Genomic DNA, 21760 nt, shown 5'->3' with positions numbered 1-21760 from the left:
GCCCGGGGGACCGGATAAAAACAAGATCTGTTAATTTGGTGTAAGGAAAATATCATCTTCCTACTGGTTCTGGTGTATTCCCAGCCCAAGAGTTTCACTTAACTCTTTCTTTCCTGCCCTGGGAGGGAATGCAGAGGAGAAAAAGGCCTTGCTCTGCTTGCTTTACAGGAGCAGAGCCTGTTGGACTTCTCCCACCTCTTCAGTGCTTCCCTGGGAGGACATCTAGGGAGGTGCAGCTGTAATAGGGGAAGCTGCGAAGGTGCAAGGGGCAGCATCGCAGTTTGTGGTCTTGTTCCTGCTTTGGCAGCGTGGTGCCGTGCTATGAATTTAAGGTGAACCAAGCTGGACCAGTTGGCAACCTGCCACTTGGTTTGGCCAGTTTCTACATAGTCCCACATTCCTTCTGTGGCTTCACGTTGGGGTCACAGAGGCTCAAACCATCTACGTAGGCTGTGCCGTTTGCTCTTTGGTCAGACCCACAAACTGCTGCCTCCTTCTGTGCAGGAAAGATGTGTAGGAAACCCATGACTGATCTTTGGATTTTTATTGCCATCCTCGATGGCACAATCCCGAAGGAATGAAGGATTGTGTCTAACAGGCATATAAAGAAGGGATGATAACTAGTACTTCACTGAGACAGTTGCCGCTAGGATGAGCAGAGCTGTCAGCACAGACTTCCTACTTTGCTGCTTTTAACTCACAGATTTCTGGTTTGGCTTTCCAAATGTCCTTGCTATATGATGGCTTTTCTTCAACCAGAACTTGAAATATGCTTGTACTAGAAAATCTCTCTGGAAGTTACTCCTTTGTGAAACCTCCTGGAGGCAAGGGCTCACATAGGTTAAAAAAAATAAATCGTCGTGGAGCTCACTTGATCTAACTTGGTGGAAGGCATTTCTGGAGCCAGTATTTCAAATCTTTTGTGTTCTGGTTCATTGAAAGTTTGACCAGTTCTAGAAATTTTATGGAAATTCTGGGGGTTAATTCCAGTATTGCCTCATTAATATCCTTAAAAAAGGGAAAGGAGTAAGAAGCCATGTTTTTCTGCGATGGTAACTTAAGGACAGACTGTTCTAATTTGGGTACCATAAATTATACCCATGAATAAGCATGTCCTGATTCTTCAGAGGTGCTGAACACTCACAATTGTATTGACTTCAGTGGAAACTGGAATGAGCCCAGTGCATGCTTTGGATGAATCACGTTACATAACAGAAAAATGATATTAATTTATGTTCAGTGCTGTGATGAAAGGTTCTTGAACTCTTTTTTTGCAGTTTGAAAGATGGAAAAGTCTGGAGACTTGTGCTGAGACTTTTAGTTATAAACCCTTGCACCTGCACAGGACTTCTCATGTGCTGCTCCAGGACACCTGCCCATGTTAGCTTTCACCTAGCCCAGTGCTGGGCCACTTTCAGAGCACGATGCTACCTTGTGCGGCATAATGCCAGCAAAGTGTTGCATGCCTCTGGCTCTCAGGAAGCTGGGGATGTTTGGCAGCTTGCTGCATCAGAGCCTGGAAACCTTCTTGGCACGAGAGGTGTCTGTGGCATTTGAACACACTTGGTGCTGCTGGAAAGGTGTGTGCAGGTGGCTAACAGCCTTACTTACTGCTTGCACCTGCACAGCACAGATGTGAGCATGTGAACAGGAACAGAGGCTGGGAACATGATGTCTTCAGCCATTTATTGTGTAAATCAGTAAATCAGGGGTGCTCTCTCCAGGCTGCTCTGGTGCAGTGGCTCCTGCCTAGTGTCCTGTGCCCGTCATTAGGAAGAGTGGGCAACGTGTGCGATAACCGTGCATTCCCTTGGTCCCCTCTGAGCTGTTTGCTTTTAGCAAGGGTGCAGGGAACATTGAGTGCAAACTAAAAATAGAAATAAAATGAAGGGAGGGAAAGCAATCAGAACACCTAAAATCCGGCACTATCTTTAATCATAAGTGGGGAAAAAAAATGTATCGAGTGTTGTTTGATCACAATCTAAACACAGCCTAAACAACCCTTTGAATTTGTAAGTGACACGCGATAGAGGTATTTTTAGCTCATGTTGCTCAGATCCTGAGGAGGATTTTTTGTATGTTTTAGCTTATCACATTTCTTGCATAATAAGCTCTAGTTTTCCACAGCAGTTTAATTTTCTGTGAGCCTATTCTGTATGCGAATGACTTATCTTTTGTGTTCTCCAGTGGCAGGATTTTCTGTACTCAGAGGTGGCTTTAAGGTTAAAAAAACAAAAAACTTTACTAGAGGGCAAGAATGTAATCTCTTCATTTACCCCGTTTGTCTTTCACCGGCATGTGTTTTTATCAGTTTTGCTTATGGTTTTCTCTTCTCTCAGGTTGAGTTCAAATGAAAGTGTGGCAAAGACATTTCTAGGGAGTGCCAAAAAGCCAAGCCAGTGTTCGCTGCACTTCGATGCGAGGCACCTGTCTCTCACCATACTGGCAACAGAGCTGCATTCAGAGGACAGTGCATTTTCCTGATTTTGTCAAAGAAGGGCTTACTAGCACATGAACCAAGGCACTGTTACTATATTATCACTTGTTTGACTTAGGTTTTGTCACTTGGAAATGAATTTAGGACTCAGGGCCATGGCTCCTAAACAGCCTCAGAGGATGTGTATAGGTCTCACATGAAGGAAGGGCTGGAGGGAGGCCACAGCAAATTTTTGAGGGATTTACCAAACAAACTGGTGCTCAGTTTTTGATTTACAACAAAAGAAATAATTACCTTCTTTAGGGGCCAACAGTCCAGATGCTTCTATGTTCCAGCCCCAGATGGTCTGTGGTGGAAGCACTGAGGCCCATGTGCTGGGGAGCAGAGTTGCTCTTTCAGGCGATCGGGAGGGAGCAGAAGAGCCTGGGAGAGGCTGGAGAGTCCAAGCAAACTTGAAGAGAAAGGAAAAGGAAGAACTGAGGAAGAAGAGATGGAGCTGTAGGCAATCTTGAGGGGATAAGGTATGGGTTGCTCTCCTCAGCCATCCTCTGCTTCAGCCAAGGTCTTCTCCCAGTTGTGCAGAGCTATACGCGTTCGCTGTAACGCTGATGTGTGCAAATAACTGCCATGCATGGCATGCCCTCACCCTGCTCCTCCTTGTGAGCTGCCTTGTCTACTTCCAGCCTGGGCAGTGAGCAGGCTGCAGCTTGGAGGCACAGCTGTGGCAGGCTGTGACTTCTACTTCTCATTTAGACCAAGAGCATATAGTTGTGGGCCAGTGACAAGGAGAGAAATCCATCTCTGGGTAACTGAGGAACACTACATCTGTAAATACAAAGGGTGAATGTGCTCTCCGGGCTGCTCTGTACCGGCATCTGAAAGTAAATGGGCATGCTGCAATAAGCAGAATGGGAATCCTGCATTTTGATGCTTAATTAAATTCTCCACTTGTTTTAAATATTTTAAGTACAACAAACTATTCACAGGAATTGATTCTTCCTCATTCTTAATGATTAGTCCCAGCAGAGGTCTGCTGAAATTGGCCGGATTGATTGAATAATAAATTTCATAGTCCTCAGCACTCTCAGTGCAAACGGGAGCACCTAGAGAATTGCAGGCTGGTTAATTACAGACATGGCTAGGAGCAGGCTCTGTACGGCAGTTCAGCACAGCACTGACTTCAGCCTGGGTTTTCTTTACCTGCCTGGTACTGTCCATTTGACATTTTGGGATCTTTGCCATCTCCTCAATTTATATAGTTGTCATAGGAACTATTTCCTAAGCTGTGTTCTGACTTGTTCCATGAGGCACTTTATTGTGTTACAAAGTGTTGACAGCAAAGCACAGCAATAGATTTTTAAATGTCACCAAGGTAACTACTGGCATTCAATTACAGTTTCAGATAAAGATGAATCCTTTCTGCAAATGTGACTGTGACAGTCGAAAAATGTGCTGGAGATGAAGGTATCTTGTGATACAGGAAGATTTCTCTTGCTACTTTGTGGGGTTAACTGTGCCTGTTCTGATTTTTGGAAAGGCAAACGTAGCATGGCTTGTTGCTCCGTTCTTGAGGAATAGAGACATTGTCTCTACTGTCGACTGTCTATCAAGACATTGGATCACTTGGTATCCTGTTTTTTTAAATTCTCTTCCATAAATGATCTGTCACTGTATGGATAACGAGCCCAGGGCTTCTCAGACACACTGTAACACCCAAGGTAACTCTGCTGTAAGTGGCATTTCTCTGGCTCACATGAACATCCCACAGATCAGGGCAGGCATTGGACTTGTCTGCAAATCTCTTGAATTCTTGGATTGGTCTTTGCCTCATTCTTCCTAAGCATGCTGTGTGCTAAGGCTTGTGGGGACGAGGGAGAGTGAAAGTTTGGTTGTGGACAGTCTGACTGAAAGTCCGCACCTTAGCGGATGGCTTGTAGAGAACTGGAGTGAGTGAAAGTACTTCTGGGGGGGAGAGGTGGTGAGTGTGGGATCCGAGGGGTCGTGGGGAGAGAAAACATACTGGTAAGAGTCTAGCAGGAAAGAAAGGGGGGGGGAAGCATGTGGATGGGTGTAATCTGGTATTGGAGACTGTGCTCTTAAAGCTGGGCTTGGCAGTGTGCGAGAGCTGCTCTGAGGCTGTGGGCAGGCCATAGGCCCTGAAGGCAGAAGGCTTCCTGCAGGCAGCTGGCTGCTGAAGACACGACCCTTAAATCAGCTGAAGCTCTTGTGTGGCTTTGAGGTGCTGTAGCCACAATGAGGGCATCTTCCAAGACTGGCTGCCTCAAAAATACCGAGTGGCAGGCAGTGCTGCCCTGGTAATTGCTCCTGACTGATTTGGTTCCCCCTGTTATTTAACATCCATTAGGACTCAACGTCTTTCCACAAAGAGCAGTGATAATCACTCGGTATCATTAAACTAAAACTTAAGCACACATTCGTCTTTCCTCTATGACCAAGAACCGTCTTTACTCTCACAATAAGCCACCTTATCTAGTTTCTTTATTTGAAATTTCACATTAAAGGTGAAAAGTACAGAGCATGACGATGTCATCTGAGGAAAGCAATTATATTTTAAGGTGAAGTGGTTTATGAACAGCATCCTGATTGCTTGGCAGAGCTAAAAATAGCTGACTGGTTAAATAGCTTATCAGCATGTGGAGACCTGGGAGCAATGCGTTCTTACTGTTGCCTAAGAATTGCATGCCAAACGCTGCCCTGGCATCGGAATTATAGTGCAGGGGGAGCAGGTGGCTCCTGCAAGAGAAAGTGCCCATAATTAAGTGGGTGAAGTAATATATTCCTGTCCAAAGCACTGTAAACCCTTTTACAACTTAATTTACTAGGGTAAGTTAGTAGGGGTCAAACTTCAGACACATTTGTGTGCACGAAGCAAACCCAGAGTCCTCTGATGTGGGCATAACTGTGAGCCTGGGCAACCCAACAGCTGAGTGACAGCTGCCACTGTCACCCGCAGATAGCAATGTACCTGCACGTGTGCTCCTGCACTGTGCACGTTCCTCCTGGCAGCTGGTTTTCAGGAGGGTGAAAGGTTCCCTGAGCAGGTTTGGTCTGGGCTCGGCCCTGTCCTGCCCTCAGGGCAGGGGGACTCCAAGAGCATCCTCACACGGTCGGTCTCAGGCTTGTCTCAAGGTCAGAGCTGCTGTTGGGCACAACTCAGAGGGGGCAGAGCCTGCTGGTTAAGAGGAATTTTGGTTCTCTGAATAAATTGAGAAGATTTGTTAGCGTAATCTAAAATATCTTGTTATAAACTGTTTCATGTTTTAGGCAGCTGAACAATGTTTTCTGGGCCTGTTCCACTGCAAAGCACACATGTCTACCTGCTGCTCTGTAGGGAACAGTTTCATCTCTAATGCTTTATTTTGTTGAATACAAGGAAGACTGGTTGTCAGTGTCAGGCATACTGCCTGCTTGGCTAAGTCATTGGGACAAGCTGTGCTCCCCCCCCTCCAAAAATAAAAACAAAATAAATGCGAAACTCCCCTAACGTGAAAGGGTAAGATGGGCAAACCACAAAGACGTACAGAGCAGTTGTTCTCACTTGCCACGTAACATGAAATCCAAACAAAGGACTTGGATTTCTGAGGGCTTTGCCATGTAAGGGGCCAAGTGCAGATGCAGTGCTTCCTGCCAGGACAGTTTTGTTTATTTTCCTTTCTTGTCACATGAATTTTTCTCCTTGTTTTCAAGGTGGCTTTTTGAAATCGTCATAATTCCCTCTCCGTTTCATCACCAGTCTGTATGCAAAGAGAATATTTCTTCCTTTTAATGCATCTGTTTCTATCTTCCCTCTTTTATTTTCTCTCCCATGCACACTCTTGTTTGGATTTCAGCCCTTCAGAGAATACTGTACTGGGGGTACTGCCCTCCTCAGAGGTCTCTGCATCACTGGATTCTTTCCCCGGAAAAAAAACAATTGCTAAATAATTTTTGCTGCTTTTTTTTAGGACATAATAGGGGACGTGTCATTGGAAGAACCTTTTTTGAAAGGGTACTGTTACTGTACATCTCATACATGTGTGTGATTGCGCTTCTTGGCTGGTACAAGATCCAGCAACTATGCAAAGAACTTATGCATATACATACAGCAATTAACTCTCTCCTTTTGCCATGTTGTTAGAGGAAACAAAGTCTAATATGTTGTTATTAAGAGTTTAATGGCAGGAACCCCATATTTCTAAGTGAACTGCTGTGTGGCAAACACCTGGTTAGCTCACATGGACGTGGTGTCTTATGAGCTCTATCTTTGGAAGTTCAATTGAGTTTTATTTATTTTTTCCTACTGCGAAGTGACTAGGTGACTAAGCTGCTGGTACTTTCGGTAACAGTATGAGGTCATTGCTTGATTACAGTAAATTGATGAATGTGAGTTTTAATTTGGTCCATAGAAGGGACTGATTGCACTGTATATCAGCATAAGTTCTCAGAGGCAACCCCATTACACTTACTTAGATTGTCTTGTTCCTGACAGTGTTTAGCCTTAAGGGAAACAATATTATAGAAAAGGCATTAAAGGAGGACTGAGATGAATTAAGGACTGAAACTATGTATCTGTGTGAAGCCAGAGTTTTTGTATTGTTTAAATGCATTTCTTTTAGTTTTAATATATTCACATCTAGGTATTTTTCTAATATTGTGAAATATTTCTAGTGAGAAAGGATGGAAATGGTTTTATTTCCGATCTCTCTCACTTCTGCCTCTAGGTAAATTCTCATGAGGTTGTATCTGACAATTTCTGAAACTTAGTTCAACAGCTCTTCGGGGTAGTTGCTGTTCTGAACTTGTTCAGAAGCTGTTAGTTTTGAAGCAATCCAAGCAGGGACACAGCAGAGAAGAAAGCAGATGGGAGGATCTTCTGAGTGTGTTTTTTCTTCTTTTTAAGAAATGCAGTGATATAGTAGAAATGGTTTGCATTTTGCTTTTGGACATAAACATCTAAACTAGTGATTCACTGATTTATTCTGTAACTTTACACTTCATGAAACAGAAGTCTTGAACACTGAAGCACTCCAGTCCTCTGAGAATTTGTTCTCAAAATATGTAATTCTTAAACTCCTGCAGACAAAGCTCTGCAGGCTGCTGGTGAACTGAGGCCTATGGTTTCAGAGGCACCAGGTCATGCAAAATTATTGTCCTTTTGGGTCTAGCATCCATGCAGTCGTGTTTAATCTTTACTTGACTCTTAGGCTGTGCATACACTTCAGAATGATTATTGTCTTTCTACGCTGCTCAACACAGATGAATTTCTTCTATTAAAGCATCCTCTGGGTTATGCATGTTTACTATATAATTATTTACAGTGCTGAGATTAGATGATCTCAAATGGATTGAGAGAAGCCAATTTGGCCAAACAGCTGTCTACGCTGATAGTTGCTCAAATGACAATTTAAACTGAAAAGGAGCTGTCATGTACTTAACCTGTATTAAGATAGGCTGTCTTTTTTAGGGTCACATGCTGCCAGAGTGCTAGTGTTCCTGATGAGCAGAAACTGTCATTCAGCTTTATAGGAAGCCTGTAATGTGGCTGTGTAATAACTACGCAGGAAAAGCTGGTTAGGATATAAGCACCTGCCTTTTTTTTTTTTTTTTTGTAGCTGAATATTGAGAAACTCTGTATACAAGGAGGTAAGAATAGGTATTTTAACTACTACTCTTTCTGGCTTCTTGGTTAGTTTAATCTCTGAATTGACACAAGCCAGATGCTGTTCACCAGTTAGAGAAGCTCTAGAGGAGGTCCTGATGTGACTCTTGCAGTGCTATTGTCATCAGTTTTCCTCTTCTCTTCTGATCGTCATGTATGGTGCATGTCCCCAGCTGGGAGATTCAGAAGGAGCAGCAGAAATGGCTACAAAAGACCTGATGGCTGGATCCTGTGGCTGGAAGGACACTTGCAAACTCCAGTGCTTGTAGAGGAGAGCTTAATTTTCTCATAGAAAATGACCATTGTGCACAAATGAGGTCTGAACGAGGACCTCTCATCTGAGAGGTGAACTTGGGCCAATGCCTGCAAGCAAACAGAACTTCCTAGAAATAACTCCTACACAGATGGGACTCTGTGTGCATGCTTTTCCTTGTCTTTGTCTCCCATTCACATCCTAATTTGGAAACCAGATTGAGCTGGAAGCTAAAACACTGAGTTTATCACCACAAACATGAATGGAATGTCTCTATTTTTCTTTTTGTATAGTCTTTGCCTGGTTTTTGTTCTGAATAAGAAAAACGAGAGTAGGTAAAAATATGAATCAAGTCTTAAACAAGCAAATGTAGTCATTAAAATGAATGCTGAAGGTCTTAATTAGTAGCATATTAGCATGCTCTGAGCACCAGAAGTTCTGCAGAGCTGTTTGTCTGGCTGATTTACCTGTATTTACTACTAATTAATGAAACATTACAGTCATTAATGCTCTTTGCAATGTCTTTATAGGGAAGTTAGTTCTGTAAGGACCATTACTGCTGAACTAAACTGTGGTGCTTTAATAAGAGCTCTTGCATGGGGGGCCTTTGGAATTATTTCACTGGTGATGATAGGAGCTGAGCTTTCTGTCCCGTTGGTAGGATGGGATGGCTATGTACTACATCTTGTTTTGTTGTAATTTTTTCATAAATGTCTTCATTGTTTGGAAAGCATCTGCCATACAGAACACCTGTATTAAACAGAGCAGAGTTTGTCAGAAGGAAAGCAGAAGCTTGTGTCTAACATGAGATGAAATCATATCCATTTTGATCTGTCTAGGCAAGAGCTTGGTTGTATTTAAAAATGGGTTTGACAGTTAAAACTTTCATCCTCAAACTTTTTAAAACCAAGAAGCCATTCTTGAGAGCACTTTCTTGTACCAAATTTGTTAGCTTAACTTCTAATGAACTGGGTGAGTTATAGTATAAATGAAGTTTGTATGGGTTCTCATTCGTCTGGGGTTTGAAGTATTTTTTATAGTGGCATGAGTGTCCATTAAAGACTGATATTGGAGCTTATTTGGTCTGGTTTAGTCTTATTGGGTCTCTGGAGAAGATTGTGTAGTTCTAGTTCCTTGATCCTTTCCTCCAGGCAAAGCCAGTCTCTAAAGGGTGTGCGAAGCTTCAAAAATGAAACTGTTGTTTGTAGTTAAGTTCAGCATGAAAGGAAGATGCATTAACAGTATTTGGAATAACTATGTAATAGTGAAGAATTGGGCTACTGCTGGTAAAAGTTGGCATTTTCTCTGTCTTCTCCATCAGAATTAGAGGTAGAAAAAAAAAACATCCCGCTGTCTTTATTTTTCCATTAAGCTCATAAAGTTTCTCTTCTGAATCTTAAATGATCTGGACAGTATCAGTCTGCAACTCAGTCTCATGTGTGCATTAAGATGTCACAATAATGCAGAAGAGATCATCTTGTTATCGCTGGAAGTGTTTTACTTCTGAAAGCTCACTGCATCCGTGCTGCTACGATACAGCCTTTGTGTTACCTCCAGGTGCCCAAAGCACAGCATCCAACTCCATGGCTGAGGGAACAGCACCTCCCTCTGTCCTGATCTCTCTGCACTCCTAGTCAGTGGCTCAGCAGGTGTCTTATTTAAGAAATAAAATACAATATGAAAAGAATCCCATCTATGACTTTATCACATCTCCCACATATCGCACTGAAGATGTGCTGCTCATCTTAGTCTAGTTGGCTTTGAATGGCAGGTAATAAAAGTTTGCTTTCACCTGGAGGAAATGATTAAAAACAATACTTCTGGTAGAGTTTGCAGAAAGGGACAGGTTGTCCACTGTGCTGCTTTTAAAACATTTGTAAATCAACATTGGTGAGTAAATAGATGGGAATGAAACCACTGAGTATTCATAGTTGGCTGCCACCTGTTCTAGTTGTGCATTGGCAGCGTGATAAAGTGGGCAGAGTCGAGGAGAGGACGCTACTGGTGTGCCCTTCTTCCCCAAAGGTCACATCTGCAGGGACAAGGGGGTTCTGGCTTCCAAGTAGTCTTCCCCTGGTACCAGCACTGCATTGGTCATCTCATCAACTCTGTCATAGTGAAAACTTGGGCTGTGACTTGTGATTTTTGTCCCAAGTGATCAGTGCTCCTTCATGGTGAGTGTGCTGTCTTGCTAGAAGCACGTTGGGCAGAGCCCACGATGCCATCCTGTTCACGTCTGTGCTGAGCTGGAGCGTGTTGTGAGCCTGTAAGAGAAGCCCTTTTAAGTTTCCCCGTCGTGCAGATCTGTATGTGCATGGTGCACAGCAAACACTTTGGTCTGAGAGCTTGGCTGCCTTGTAAATGACTTCAAATTCTAAGAAACTGCAGGCGGCCTCAAGTGAGTGCCCAACTGGGCTGACGTGAAGGGTGCACTTGTAATAGCTGGGCCCTGCAATTTGCCCCAGGCTACCCACAGGGCTAATGATGGGCATTAGAAAGGAGGAGTCTGTGCTCCGGGTGCTGGTGAACAGTACAGCTCCGGCCAAGAAAAAGGGGCAATCAGCAACAATTACATGTCGGAGTCCGTGTGCTCTTTGCTCTGCATGTCTAGCGATGTTTTTCGTGTGTTTGCCACCACCACGCTGAGCGAGGTGGCGTGCTGGCGGGCTGCGTGGTGCTGCTGACCCAAGGGTGCTGCAGGACCCCAGCCTGTCACCAGCCCTGCTGCCGGGAGGGCCTGGACTACAGGGCGTGCTGTGAAAAAGCATCTGCTTTAAAGGAGATGGGGAAGGAGAAGAATGTGTTTTCTAAAGGTCAGCGAAACCTACGGAGCACTTAGAAGCTGAGGAAATTATAGCTTTGGTCTCTCAGTAGTGGGCTTTGCAAAGGGAGGGAAAGAACAAAGGCGTGTTACAATGTGCTCAAATGAGAAGTCTTTTAAACATTGCTATTAGAAGCTATTAGGAGGATTTCTTTGGGGATAAATGAGAGGCAGCACTTTGGCGTGGAATGTTCCTGACTTTTAACATGTTAAATGGTCTCCTTGATTATATAGGCTCGCTTGGCAGTTACTGGAACTGCACATTAACTCCTCCAGTAACCGGTGCTGCCTGCAGGTTAGATAACATGAAGGCTGCATCTGTGAGCCTGCCGAGAACTTGCATTTCTCATTTTCATCCACCTGCAAAAAGCTGATGTGATTGCATGTTAGGTGCTGGATACAGAGTTAACATCGGTGGTTAGATTTACGGTGTAAAGATATTGTCCTCCTCTTAGGATTTACACAACTGTAAGAGTTTTTCCCCCAAGTATTCAGTACAATGGGTTACTGATTCTTACTTCAATAGTAAGAATGAGAATTATTCAGAATTATGTTAAAAGTAAATTTCCTATCTGTGAGTTGCACAATATTATTAGACTTGATTCTGGAAACATAATAGCACCAAAGAGATCAAACTTTTACTACAGGGAACTCCAGCTAAAACATTTGTAAACCTCAAAACAAATAATGTGAATAAAAGCTTGTTTTCTTCAGCAGCAAGTATATTTGCAAGCGGAGAATAATGCTCCATTTCAGGGCAGAAGCTCTTCACAGCAGCATTTGTGCTTTCACTCTAATCCATTTTCTTAAGGTTCTGTCACTGGTTTCAAAATCTCCCATTACTTTAGGGTCCTCAGGTCCTTCCTGCCATTTGTACAGGCTTAACCTTGACAGCACTGAGACATGAAATCTTTAAGATACACAATAAACATGGAAGCATAAAATACATTGCAGGTTCCTCCTTCCTTACAGGGAATGGTTTCTACAGCATCTTCTGCATAGGATCTCAGGGGTGCAGTTCTGTGCTAAAACCCCCTGCAATGCTGCTGCCGTGCATCGATTCTTTGGATGTTCCAGTCCATGGCTCCCGGCTGTAAATATGATTCACAATAAAAGTAATGACCATAAGGTGGAATATAACTTAGTACTCTTGTTATTACTTTTCAAGGTGAATGTAAAGGCATTAAAAAGAACTCTTAACTTCCAGTTTTTTTCTCTTACGTAAGGAGCTTCTACTGAATTGGCAATGTTTCTGTATTTGTACGTGGGCTGTTATGGTCTAATATCTGCTCTGAGTTTCATCAGTGGCATTGCAAATGACTGGTTACAAGATTCCGTTACTTGAGTCTTCTATCTTTTTAGGTTAAAAGAGAAAAAATACAAATTAAGGATTCCTCAGAGATGATTTGGAGAGTTAAGCTTTCTGGATCTAGTCTTTAACGGCTGGGTAATGGTCATATTCCTGACCTATATTCTTTAAGTATATTCTACAAACCTAATGCAAGTGACACACTGTCAGATTTGTATCCTCAGGTATATTAGGAGAGCATCATCTTTGGGAAGGTCACGTATGTACCTTGTAGCTTGGCTGAGAAAGTCATACAAGCGCTTTGGCTCTCGGTTCCAGCTTTACTTAAAAGCTGTTTTTCAAAAGTGAGTACTGTCATATGAGTGACAGTTCTTAATGGTCTTTGGCCAGCTTAATCCCTAATCTGCGGACTACTAGCATTGGGCATGAATGTTTTCCATAGGCACAGGAGAAACCGAGCACCTCTAATATGGCCCCTGCCATTAGGTTGAGCAGAACTCACCCATCTGTTGAAATAGTTGAATCCATTTCCATTCCTCTTCAGTTTGTTTGTGGTTGGCAACACAGCTCACCACTTGGTCACCCTATTCTTGTGTGTGTGCCTGAATATAATTTGTGAAGAAAGTCAGATTACAAGTTAAATTCTTTCCTTAAAAAGCAACTTAAAGACTAGGTCCTGCTCTCACCCAAGACACAAGGGTATTAGTGGGCTTTCCCTAGAGAATGCATTCTTTAATGGGAAACTAATACATGAATTCAAATTATAGTCTGTGGCTGTAGTACAGACTGTGGTGGTTGTGTTTAACTGCTGTTTGGTTGATGGGGATATATTGTTGAATATATTGTTGAACTATGGATGTTCTAGAGCTTCTGGGATAGAAGCTGTGGAGTCCATATGCATGTTCTGGAAGGTGCCTTATTTATTTTTATGTGCTTTTTGATTATGTGGTAGAAACAATATCATTCAACTTGTACAGCTGATTGCATGCTGTGAAGTTTTTACAAAATAAATAGAGAGAACAGCTGGATGCCGAGGACAAATGTAGAACGCAATAAACCTTATTAATCTATGGTAATTTGAAGGATGGGGCCTATTGTGCAAGCTGAGTTCACAGTGCAGCAGACACTCTGACAGCAGTTTATAGGACACAAACTGTTAATTATACATTAATCATGCTTTCCTGAGATGACTGTTTTAGAACAGATTGTCTTTAGTCCACTGAGGACAGCAAGACAGCACAGACTAGCCGAAAATAATATGATTATCTAATAATCCTTATTAAGATAGATTTTAAAGAATGTGGTAACTATGCAGGCTTTACATTAGAGAAAATGATTATGGGTGGAGATCACAAAGTTTAACAAATTATATTGTACTGGAAGGGCAACACTGAAAGTTTGATGTGCAGGCAGGGAGATCTATCACTCGTCTGTTGTAATGACTGGCTGCTGTAGCACATAGTGAAAAGCACCATCACACCACCACCTTGTACTGAGAGCTAATATGTTGAGGGACCAAAACACTCAGGTATGGCTATTGCATGCCTGAAGAGCATGAGAATTCCTCCAGGTAGGAAACGAGCGAGGGAGGGACTCCAGTTTTCATGGGGGTTTTCATTGTTGAGTTTAGTGTCCACCGAAGTGAAGTCATATGTGTCTTAAAGAAGCAACTCAGGTTCAGTGTAACAAAACAAATTGCGCACCTTCAATGGAGAAAAACAAAGTAAAAACCAACTTAATGTGTGTCCTGTATAAATGGGAAAATAACATTTATCTTCGTTCTGAAGGAATAATCTTGTAAAGCTGACAGCCGTTTATGACGAAATGACAAGCTCAGTAGATGAGAGGAGAGTAGCAGTGTCATTTATCTTGACTTAAGCAAAACTTCTTTTCAGCCATTATTGCCTCATAGACAAGCTGATGAAGAGTTGGTTGCATAAATGAACATTATGGATTGAAAACTGAATGAGGTTTTTGGGCACAAAGGGTTGTGGTCATTGGTGGCACAAAGACCAACTGGAGGCAACTTACCAGAGGCACACCCAGGGGTTGCTATTGGGGCCAATACAGTTTGATGTCTTCATAAATGACCTGGATGATGAGACGATGCATCATCAGCAAGTTTACAGCCAATGCAAAATCGGAAGGAATGGCTGATACACCAGATGGTTGTGCTGCATCAGGAGGAGTGACAGCAGGTTGGGTGAGGTGATCTTGTCCCTCCACTCAGCACCAGTGTGAGTGTTGGGTTTGGCTCTAGGCTTCCGAGTACAAGAGAGACAAGGACGTACTTAAGAGACTCCAGCCAAAGGCCATGAAAGTTACAAAAGGGCTTGGAGCACCTGTTGTTCATGAGGAGGTTGAGAAGAGGAACTCTTCATCCTCAAAAGAAGGATCAGGGAGACCTTAATGTGTACCAATCTCTGATGGGAGCGGGGTTGAGGGAGTAAAGGAGATGGAGTCAAACGCTTCTCAGTGGTATCAAGTGAAAGGACGAGACACAGGGCACAAGCTGAAATACAGGAACCATTTAAACATGAAAGGCTTTTATTGTGCAGCTAGTCATGCGCTGGAGCAGGCTGCCCATGAGAGTCTCCATCCTGGAAGGTTTTAACCCAACTGGATGAGGTTCTGAGCAGCTCCTCCCTAGCTGAGGTGTTGGACTGGACAATCCCCTTTCAACAGCAACTGTTTTGTTATTCTGTGAAATACTCAAGAGGTGGCTTTGAGCAAATAGTGCTCAAAACACTACTGCTATTTCCATTTTCCAGGTGAATTATAATTGGAGGAGGAGCAACTAAAGGCATTTGTTTTAGAGACTGGAAAAACAAACTAATGCATTTTTAGCAGGGGAAAGAATTAATTACTAGACTTACTACTTAGCACCTTTGTTTCCTGACTAAGGGGCTACTGTTTTGCCCCTGCTTGTTTTGGCTTTGTTCACTTTAGTCACAATGTCACTTAAAACCCTTTGCAAAGCCAGGATCTGAGACATCTGCAAATTCAGAGCATGGCAGTGATGGCAGAATGTCCTGAGGTTGGCAGATCAGGCTCTGTGGAGTTCTCTCATTTGTGCATCCAAAGCCACTATTATGCCCAGCTAGAAAATGCATCTACTCCATATGTTGTTTGGAGTGCTCTTATACATGGAAGCAATAGGGTCTCCAACTGTGTGAAGGAAAACCATATGTTCTTTAGGATGGCAGGCTTTTCTTATATAGACAAGTCTTTCAGGAGAAGTTGGGCTATCTTGAAACCAGGAATATGATCTGTCAGTCTCGTGCGTTGCACCTCAGAGGGACTCGTGCAGTTGAGCAAGATGTGAGCAGCGAGACTAACTCTGACTGGGTAAGGACTGGAGAAATAGGCTGCTTAACCTGAACAACAATTTTGACGCAAGATCAAAGTCAAATCAGGTGAATGTGTATAAGTCTAGCTAGGCTTCTAGCGACCCAAGCTAACTCATAAAGGTATCATCAGTGACTGCTTCCAGATGAATACCTGGGACTTCGTACAGCACTGAAATACTGATCTTAAAGACCACAGTGCCAGCCTTTCTGCAAAAGATCAGTGAGAACCTTTTCCCTGAAGTTCATTGAGGCAAGTTCAATTTGGAGGCCTGTAAATATTCAGAGTATCATTTGAAGTATTTAGCATGTGAGGAGCACTCCGTTTTCCTTGGAGCATCCAACTTTTTGTTTATCAGAATTGTCAATTTTCTGTCTTGCTCGGGAATAATAAAGGCATGCGTTCAGTGACAACTTGTCTGGGCCAAGTGCCAGCAAAGAAGTTCTAGGAACTGTGACAGCAAAGTGTTGGGGCTCCTCATGGGAAAAATATCTCCTGAAAATGAACAAGCTGCATCAAATTGTAAATGGTGAAGAAATCCAATTGAATGCTAAGGAGTATCCATTATTGATGAGAACTGTACCTCAGCAGACAGAATGGAGTATTTCTTGTTGCAACACCTGCTTTAGCTTTTCCAAGGGAGCATGTCAGGCTTGTGTTTCCATTTGAAAGACTTTCAGATCTGACTCTTGTGTTTGACACATTTTGCCCTCTGGCGTTCCCTTTCACTTAGCTGTGTTTTCTCCAAACATGTTTCTGGACCTGATGTTACATAGAAATGGGTGACTTTTGTTGGGTGAATAATGGCTGGTTTTATTAAGGAATCTACAGGTAGATTCAAGTTTTTGGAGCTAAAAATTAAAAAGAAAAAGAAATAATTCTACATGCAAAGTGAGCAGGGAAAAGGCTTACTGCTAAAGGCTTATGGTATACTATGAGTTGTGAGACTGTTTTCCAGAGTTGAATTTCATATCTGGGGTCCCTCAAGCCCCGACGAAACTTGGTGCTAATGGTACCAAGTCAAACCAAGTGGAAGGTCTGTGTAGTTTCCTACTAGAATAAATTGGTGTGTGTAAGAAATATAGAACTATAAGAACTATTGTAAATAATATAGAACATAAGTGAACACAGTCTTGGATACTATGAACAACTGAAAACTAAAGCCATTCAACAAGTTGCTGTTAATATATTAGATAAAAGGTGCCAGCAGACTACATCTAAGTAGTGGTTTAGCGCACACATGCACCAACTATCTCCCTTTGATCTTAGTTCACAGAGGGTTTCTCAGACAGCTATCTGAATTTGATGTGAATCATCTGCCTTGCCTGGACCCTTTCTCCTTTGGGAAGAGTGCCAGTGGTTCGGGCTGATCCGAACACTGCAGCAAACCAGCTGGAGACCTCTATAGCTAGCAGTGCTCCAGTGGCTGGATTAGTATCAGAGGGATGTGGAGATGTCATTAACGCAGGAATCTGCAATATTAACACAGTGGTTTGGAGGTGCTGACAACACCTTTTTGCTTCTGAGCTTGTTTAGGGTACGAGCAGAGATCTGTGGTAACTCTTTCCTTCTTTTGAACCTCTTTTGTATGAGGGGAAGCAACAAAGAAAAATCTTACTCGTTTTAATATGGAAATGTATAGCTTGTCCTTGACTGAATGTGAAGATAAATCAAGGCCAGGTGTATGCTTAAAATAGGCACTGTTCTGATATAATATTTTTCTGGTAAACTTCTTGTGGCTAATGTTTTATATCTAGGTACATTGTACAATATTTGAAGAGGTGATAAATTGCAGTGCAAATCCAGTGCTGCTGAAAGCCGAAGTAAATATTAAGATTCCACTTTCATGAGCATCTCCTGGCAAGGTTATTATTTCTGATTTAAGAAACCACCCCTTCCTTCTCCTACTTAAACACTTCTTATATTTGGAACAAAGCTGTTTTACTACATACTGCACAAACATTTAAGATAGTTTCTTCCCTGAGCTTACAGTTATCTTCTAATAAATACAGTATTGCTAGTTTTGTAGAAAAATATAATACATTAAATAGAATTTCCAGTTGATCCACAGATCACTAGTGTAGACAGCACCCTTTGTTTTAATAACCCAGAAAATTCTTGTCAAATATAGAAGACAAGAAAAAAAAATCTGAATCCTCTTGAAGCTTAAGGGTGAAGGCAGTGATTCAAGTCACTGGAGGAAATCACTGCAGGTTGTAATTCCTATAAAGGTTCTGTCCATTGTCAGTATTTTCCCTGTCTGTGATTAGTAGGTCACCAATATTTCCTTTTGATTCATGAGAATGGAGTTTCTGTTAGCTGGTAAACAAAGTCTGCTTGTGGGTTATTATAAAATGCAGAAGTACAGCAAATGTAATTGTTTTTTCCCCTAACACCTTTATTGACTATATTGATCTAAAAGAGAAAATTAGGTTTTCTAAAGTTCAAATGTAGTTTAATGTCACTGGAGTGATATGGAACTTCTCCCAAAATCCGAAGAGCTCAGTGACTGTTCTGTGCAGATCTACCCTGCAGCAAGAACAATCTCGCTGGTTCAGTCAGAGGTAAAGTGACCACCAAGCATGAGCTGCATGATGCTATTTATATTGCTGTCCGCCGTATGTTCAAAGCAAAGGTTCTGGCAGGGAAAAAAGATGTAATGAACTTAGGTAGATGATTGAAAACAAATAATCTAAGACAAGCTAGCAGTGTTCAGATGTTTAGATTTGTATATTTACTGCATTCACTTCTTTGAAGTGTTTGCATTTCTGTCCTAGTGCAGAGCATCTAAGGAGTGTTCTTCTCTCCGGTTGGCAACCCGAGGTAGGTGGCAGGCATAGTTCATACAAAATACAGTTGAGCTGTAATTTAAAACTTAAATTCACTTCTAAATTCCCACTTAAAACCCACATTTGTCACAACAATGATTAAAGTCAAATAAAGTTCCAAGGTTAATAAATCCACCGTTCAGCCCAATTTCTTTCTGCTATAGATATGCCTGGAGAGATCGTAACATATCACATCTTTCATCTCCAGTCCAATGTTCCTAAGCACTTTGTAAACATCAATAACGCATCATTCACAACACTCCTGGAAAAACAGGAATTAACATTTAATGAAGCAGGAATTCATTTATGCAGGCTAGGTGCCATGCCAACAGTTCAAGTTAAAGTAGTGGAATGAGGATGTGGCAAAGCCTGGCCTGGCTGCAGAAGCGGGGGAGGTTTGGGGCAGTTACTGCTGTCTCACATGAAAGAATACCTCACATCTGTACAGGGAGTGATAAAAGAGAAGAGTTGGACCTATCACCCAGGCTTAAAAACCCACTTTATTTGCAGGCTTGAGAACAACCCATAATGGCATGTTTATCCAGGAGTATGAGATGATCTCATTCTTGTGCAGAGTAAGTCATCAGTGGATACAACGGTATGGAAAGAGCAGGAGTAGCATTATGGTTCGGTCATCTCATCTAGTTCAGCTTCTCTGTAATAATCTTTCACATATCCTCTTCTTATGCTAGGGGATCAAAGAATGCAATAAAGCTATGATCAGAAATCTTACAGGCGGAGAGTGACATACAATCTCTTCATAAAAGGCTCTTTTACTAGATATTACTTCTTGTTTTCACCCGATGTGAAGTATCTTCACCTCTGTGGTGCTTTAACTATGCAGTTTTGTTCATTTTTCAATTTTGAGTGAAAGACGCTTCTGGCAAATTTACTTCTCTTGTTCTGTTGCAAAATAGAAAAGCAAAGCAGGAGGATCTAGAGGGACTTTTTTTTGATTAGGATTCCAAAATTGCCATTTGAAAAAGTCACAAAAATCTGGAAACTTCTCCAGGTTCCTCTAGCAGCAAATGAAGCAAAGCATCTTCAGAGTTTCCAGCCCTCTTTGCTGTGCTTCTCTGACAGGCCGCTGAGAGCATTTCTTGCATTTGTTTCTGTGCCAGCCCTGGAACCGCATGTCCCGTGTCACATGGAAAAACACTTAACTGGAAGTGTTTTGAATCCTTGGCAGGATTTGGGGTTGGACTCAGTTAAAGGGACAAGTTAAATCTCTTCTTACTTCACCCACACGGGTTCACCAGTCTCCAGCCTTAATTCCAACTGGAGCAGATGTGCGCACACACGAGCTAGCTTGGGAGGCGCTCACGCTTGGCCGTTGCCTCTTTTGGACTTTTCTAACACAAAGGTTGTTGCAGCTTTCTGCGGTGCAGCCGGGCCCCTGGCAGCTGCCGTCCTGCTGTGGGGCTGCCCCTGGGTGCGCAGAGCCCCCATGGGACCCAGGGTCCCCAGCTGGGCTCACCGCTTTGGGAGTAGCCCAGGAAGTTTTCCAGAGCTGTGGCGGTGCAGCTGGTCTGCAGCAGGTATTGCTGCCTGTGTTTCTTCTTGGAACAGAGTTTTGCTCTTCCCGAAATGTGTCCTTTAGTATGTTTTGGTGGAAAATTTCTAAAACTTCAGGTTTTGTTCAGAACCAGAGTTAAAACTTTCCAAAATGTCCCAGTTTCCTATGAACTATAGGGTGTTTCAGCTTGATCAGCTCTCCAGACTCAGACCGCACCACTCTTTTTGGCATATGACACGATCTGGGACAGTCTCTGCTCACCTTTTAAGCAGGAGTGGGCTCAGTACAGAGCATCTCCTGATCCTGAGAGCTCTGCTCTTTTTCTGCCCTCTGTTCCAGGAGGTTGTGCACATCTTAAAGGGAAAAAGTCTTTTTCCACTGGATATGGAGAAATAGGCATATATTATTCTTTTCTGAAGATCGTTCTTCAATGTTCATTTGTATAATTATAAATTTGCCGTTCCCTTGAAATACTGTGCTCTGCAGCTTCTTCCTATTACTTTCCTGTTGGAAGGGGGAAGAAAATGTGTATCAAGTGTCACAAAGCATGACACATCATTTTGCAAATTCTGTTTTTGTTCCTTTTAATATATTGAATCTATCTGCACACTTTACCCCCAGAGTGCAACTTTTTAGTTAACTAATTTTCATCCTATTCCATGTTCTGGGGCTTTTCCCCCTTGAGAAGAATGTACCTGAAGTTTCCAAGAAAATTGTGACTTAGATGAGTCACATTTAATTAAAGCGGTGAAGAGATCTATGCTTATATGGTTAACCGCCCATTTTATTGGGCACTTAATTTAAGTCCCTAGAGAATCGTAAGAGACTTGATTTAGTTTTTTCCTCCAAAGCTTTGTAATAATTTTGACTTGGGACTTCTTGTTCTTGTTTTTCTTTCTTTTAATTAAGGGCTGAAAATATATACTGCCATGAAACATCTGGCATTGCCTGCCTCTGTTGCAAAGTAATATGGTCTGGTATTTTGCACTTTTTGCCAGCCATAAATAACTTCTGTCTCTCTAATATTCAGAGCTCTGTGGGTTTATTTGCCAAATATCACCAACTATTTTAACAGAAACTTGAATAAAACTTTTGCATTGGTCTCCAGAACACTTCTTGCCTTTATTCACTGCAAGTTTCAAACTGCAGTGCACAGCAACTTCAGCCTGATTTTTTCTGAACTTTATTCATTACAGTACTTCTTATCCTATGAGTAAATTACTTAATTCTTGTTTGTTTTTTTTGTTTGTTTGTTTTTTGTTCTTACTATCTGCTGTTCTCTACAATAGTTGTGAAATCTGAACATCTTACATACTAACTCCTGATACCTCTTTCCTTTGTTTCATGCAAAAGGTCTCACAGTATCCTGTGCTTAAAAGCAGGAACATTACTATTAAATGCTAACACTTACAAATTGGGCTTGATACTATAGAAGCAAGACTCAGGAGGTATGTTTGCTGTGTTGGAGCCACAATCTACAGACAGGCAGGAGTAATTTCAAGATAGTAAAAGGATCCTCCTGAACCTCAGGCAAAGCTCAGATTAGTTCCAGCTGGGACTGGCTAGGACTGCAGCCATTTGCTAAACTG

At 42.2% G+C, this 21760-nt stretch overlaps 1 long non-coding RNA gene across 1 annotated transcript in view; it reads left to right on the top strand.

Moving 5' to 3' along the window:
• LOC310882536 overlaps positions 1 to 21760 on the top strand; it is a 77834-nt gene that overhangs the window by 11980 nt on the left and 44094 nt on the right. Inside the window, exon 1 of the long non-coding RNA XR_014573008.1 lies at positions 1 to 21760. This exon is cut by the window's left edge and continues 11980 nt beyond it. This is a non-coding gene — a long non-coding RNA (uncharacterized lncRNA).

This window comes from Anser anser (assembly GCF_964211835.1).
Source record: "Anser anser genome assembly, chromosome: 16".
Classification (NCBI taxonomy): domain Eukaryota; kingdom Metazoa; phylum Chordata; class Aves; order Anseriformes; family Anatidae; genus Anser; species Anser anser.
This window is presented reverse-complemented; position numbering and strand designations above follow the sequence as displayed.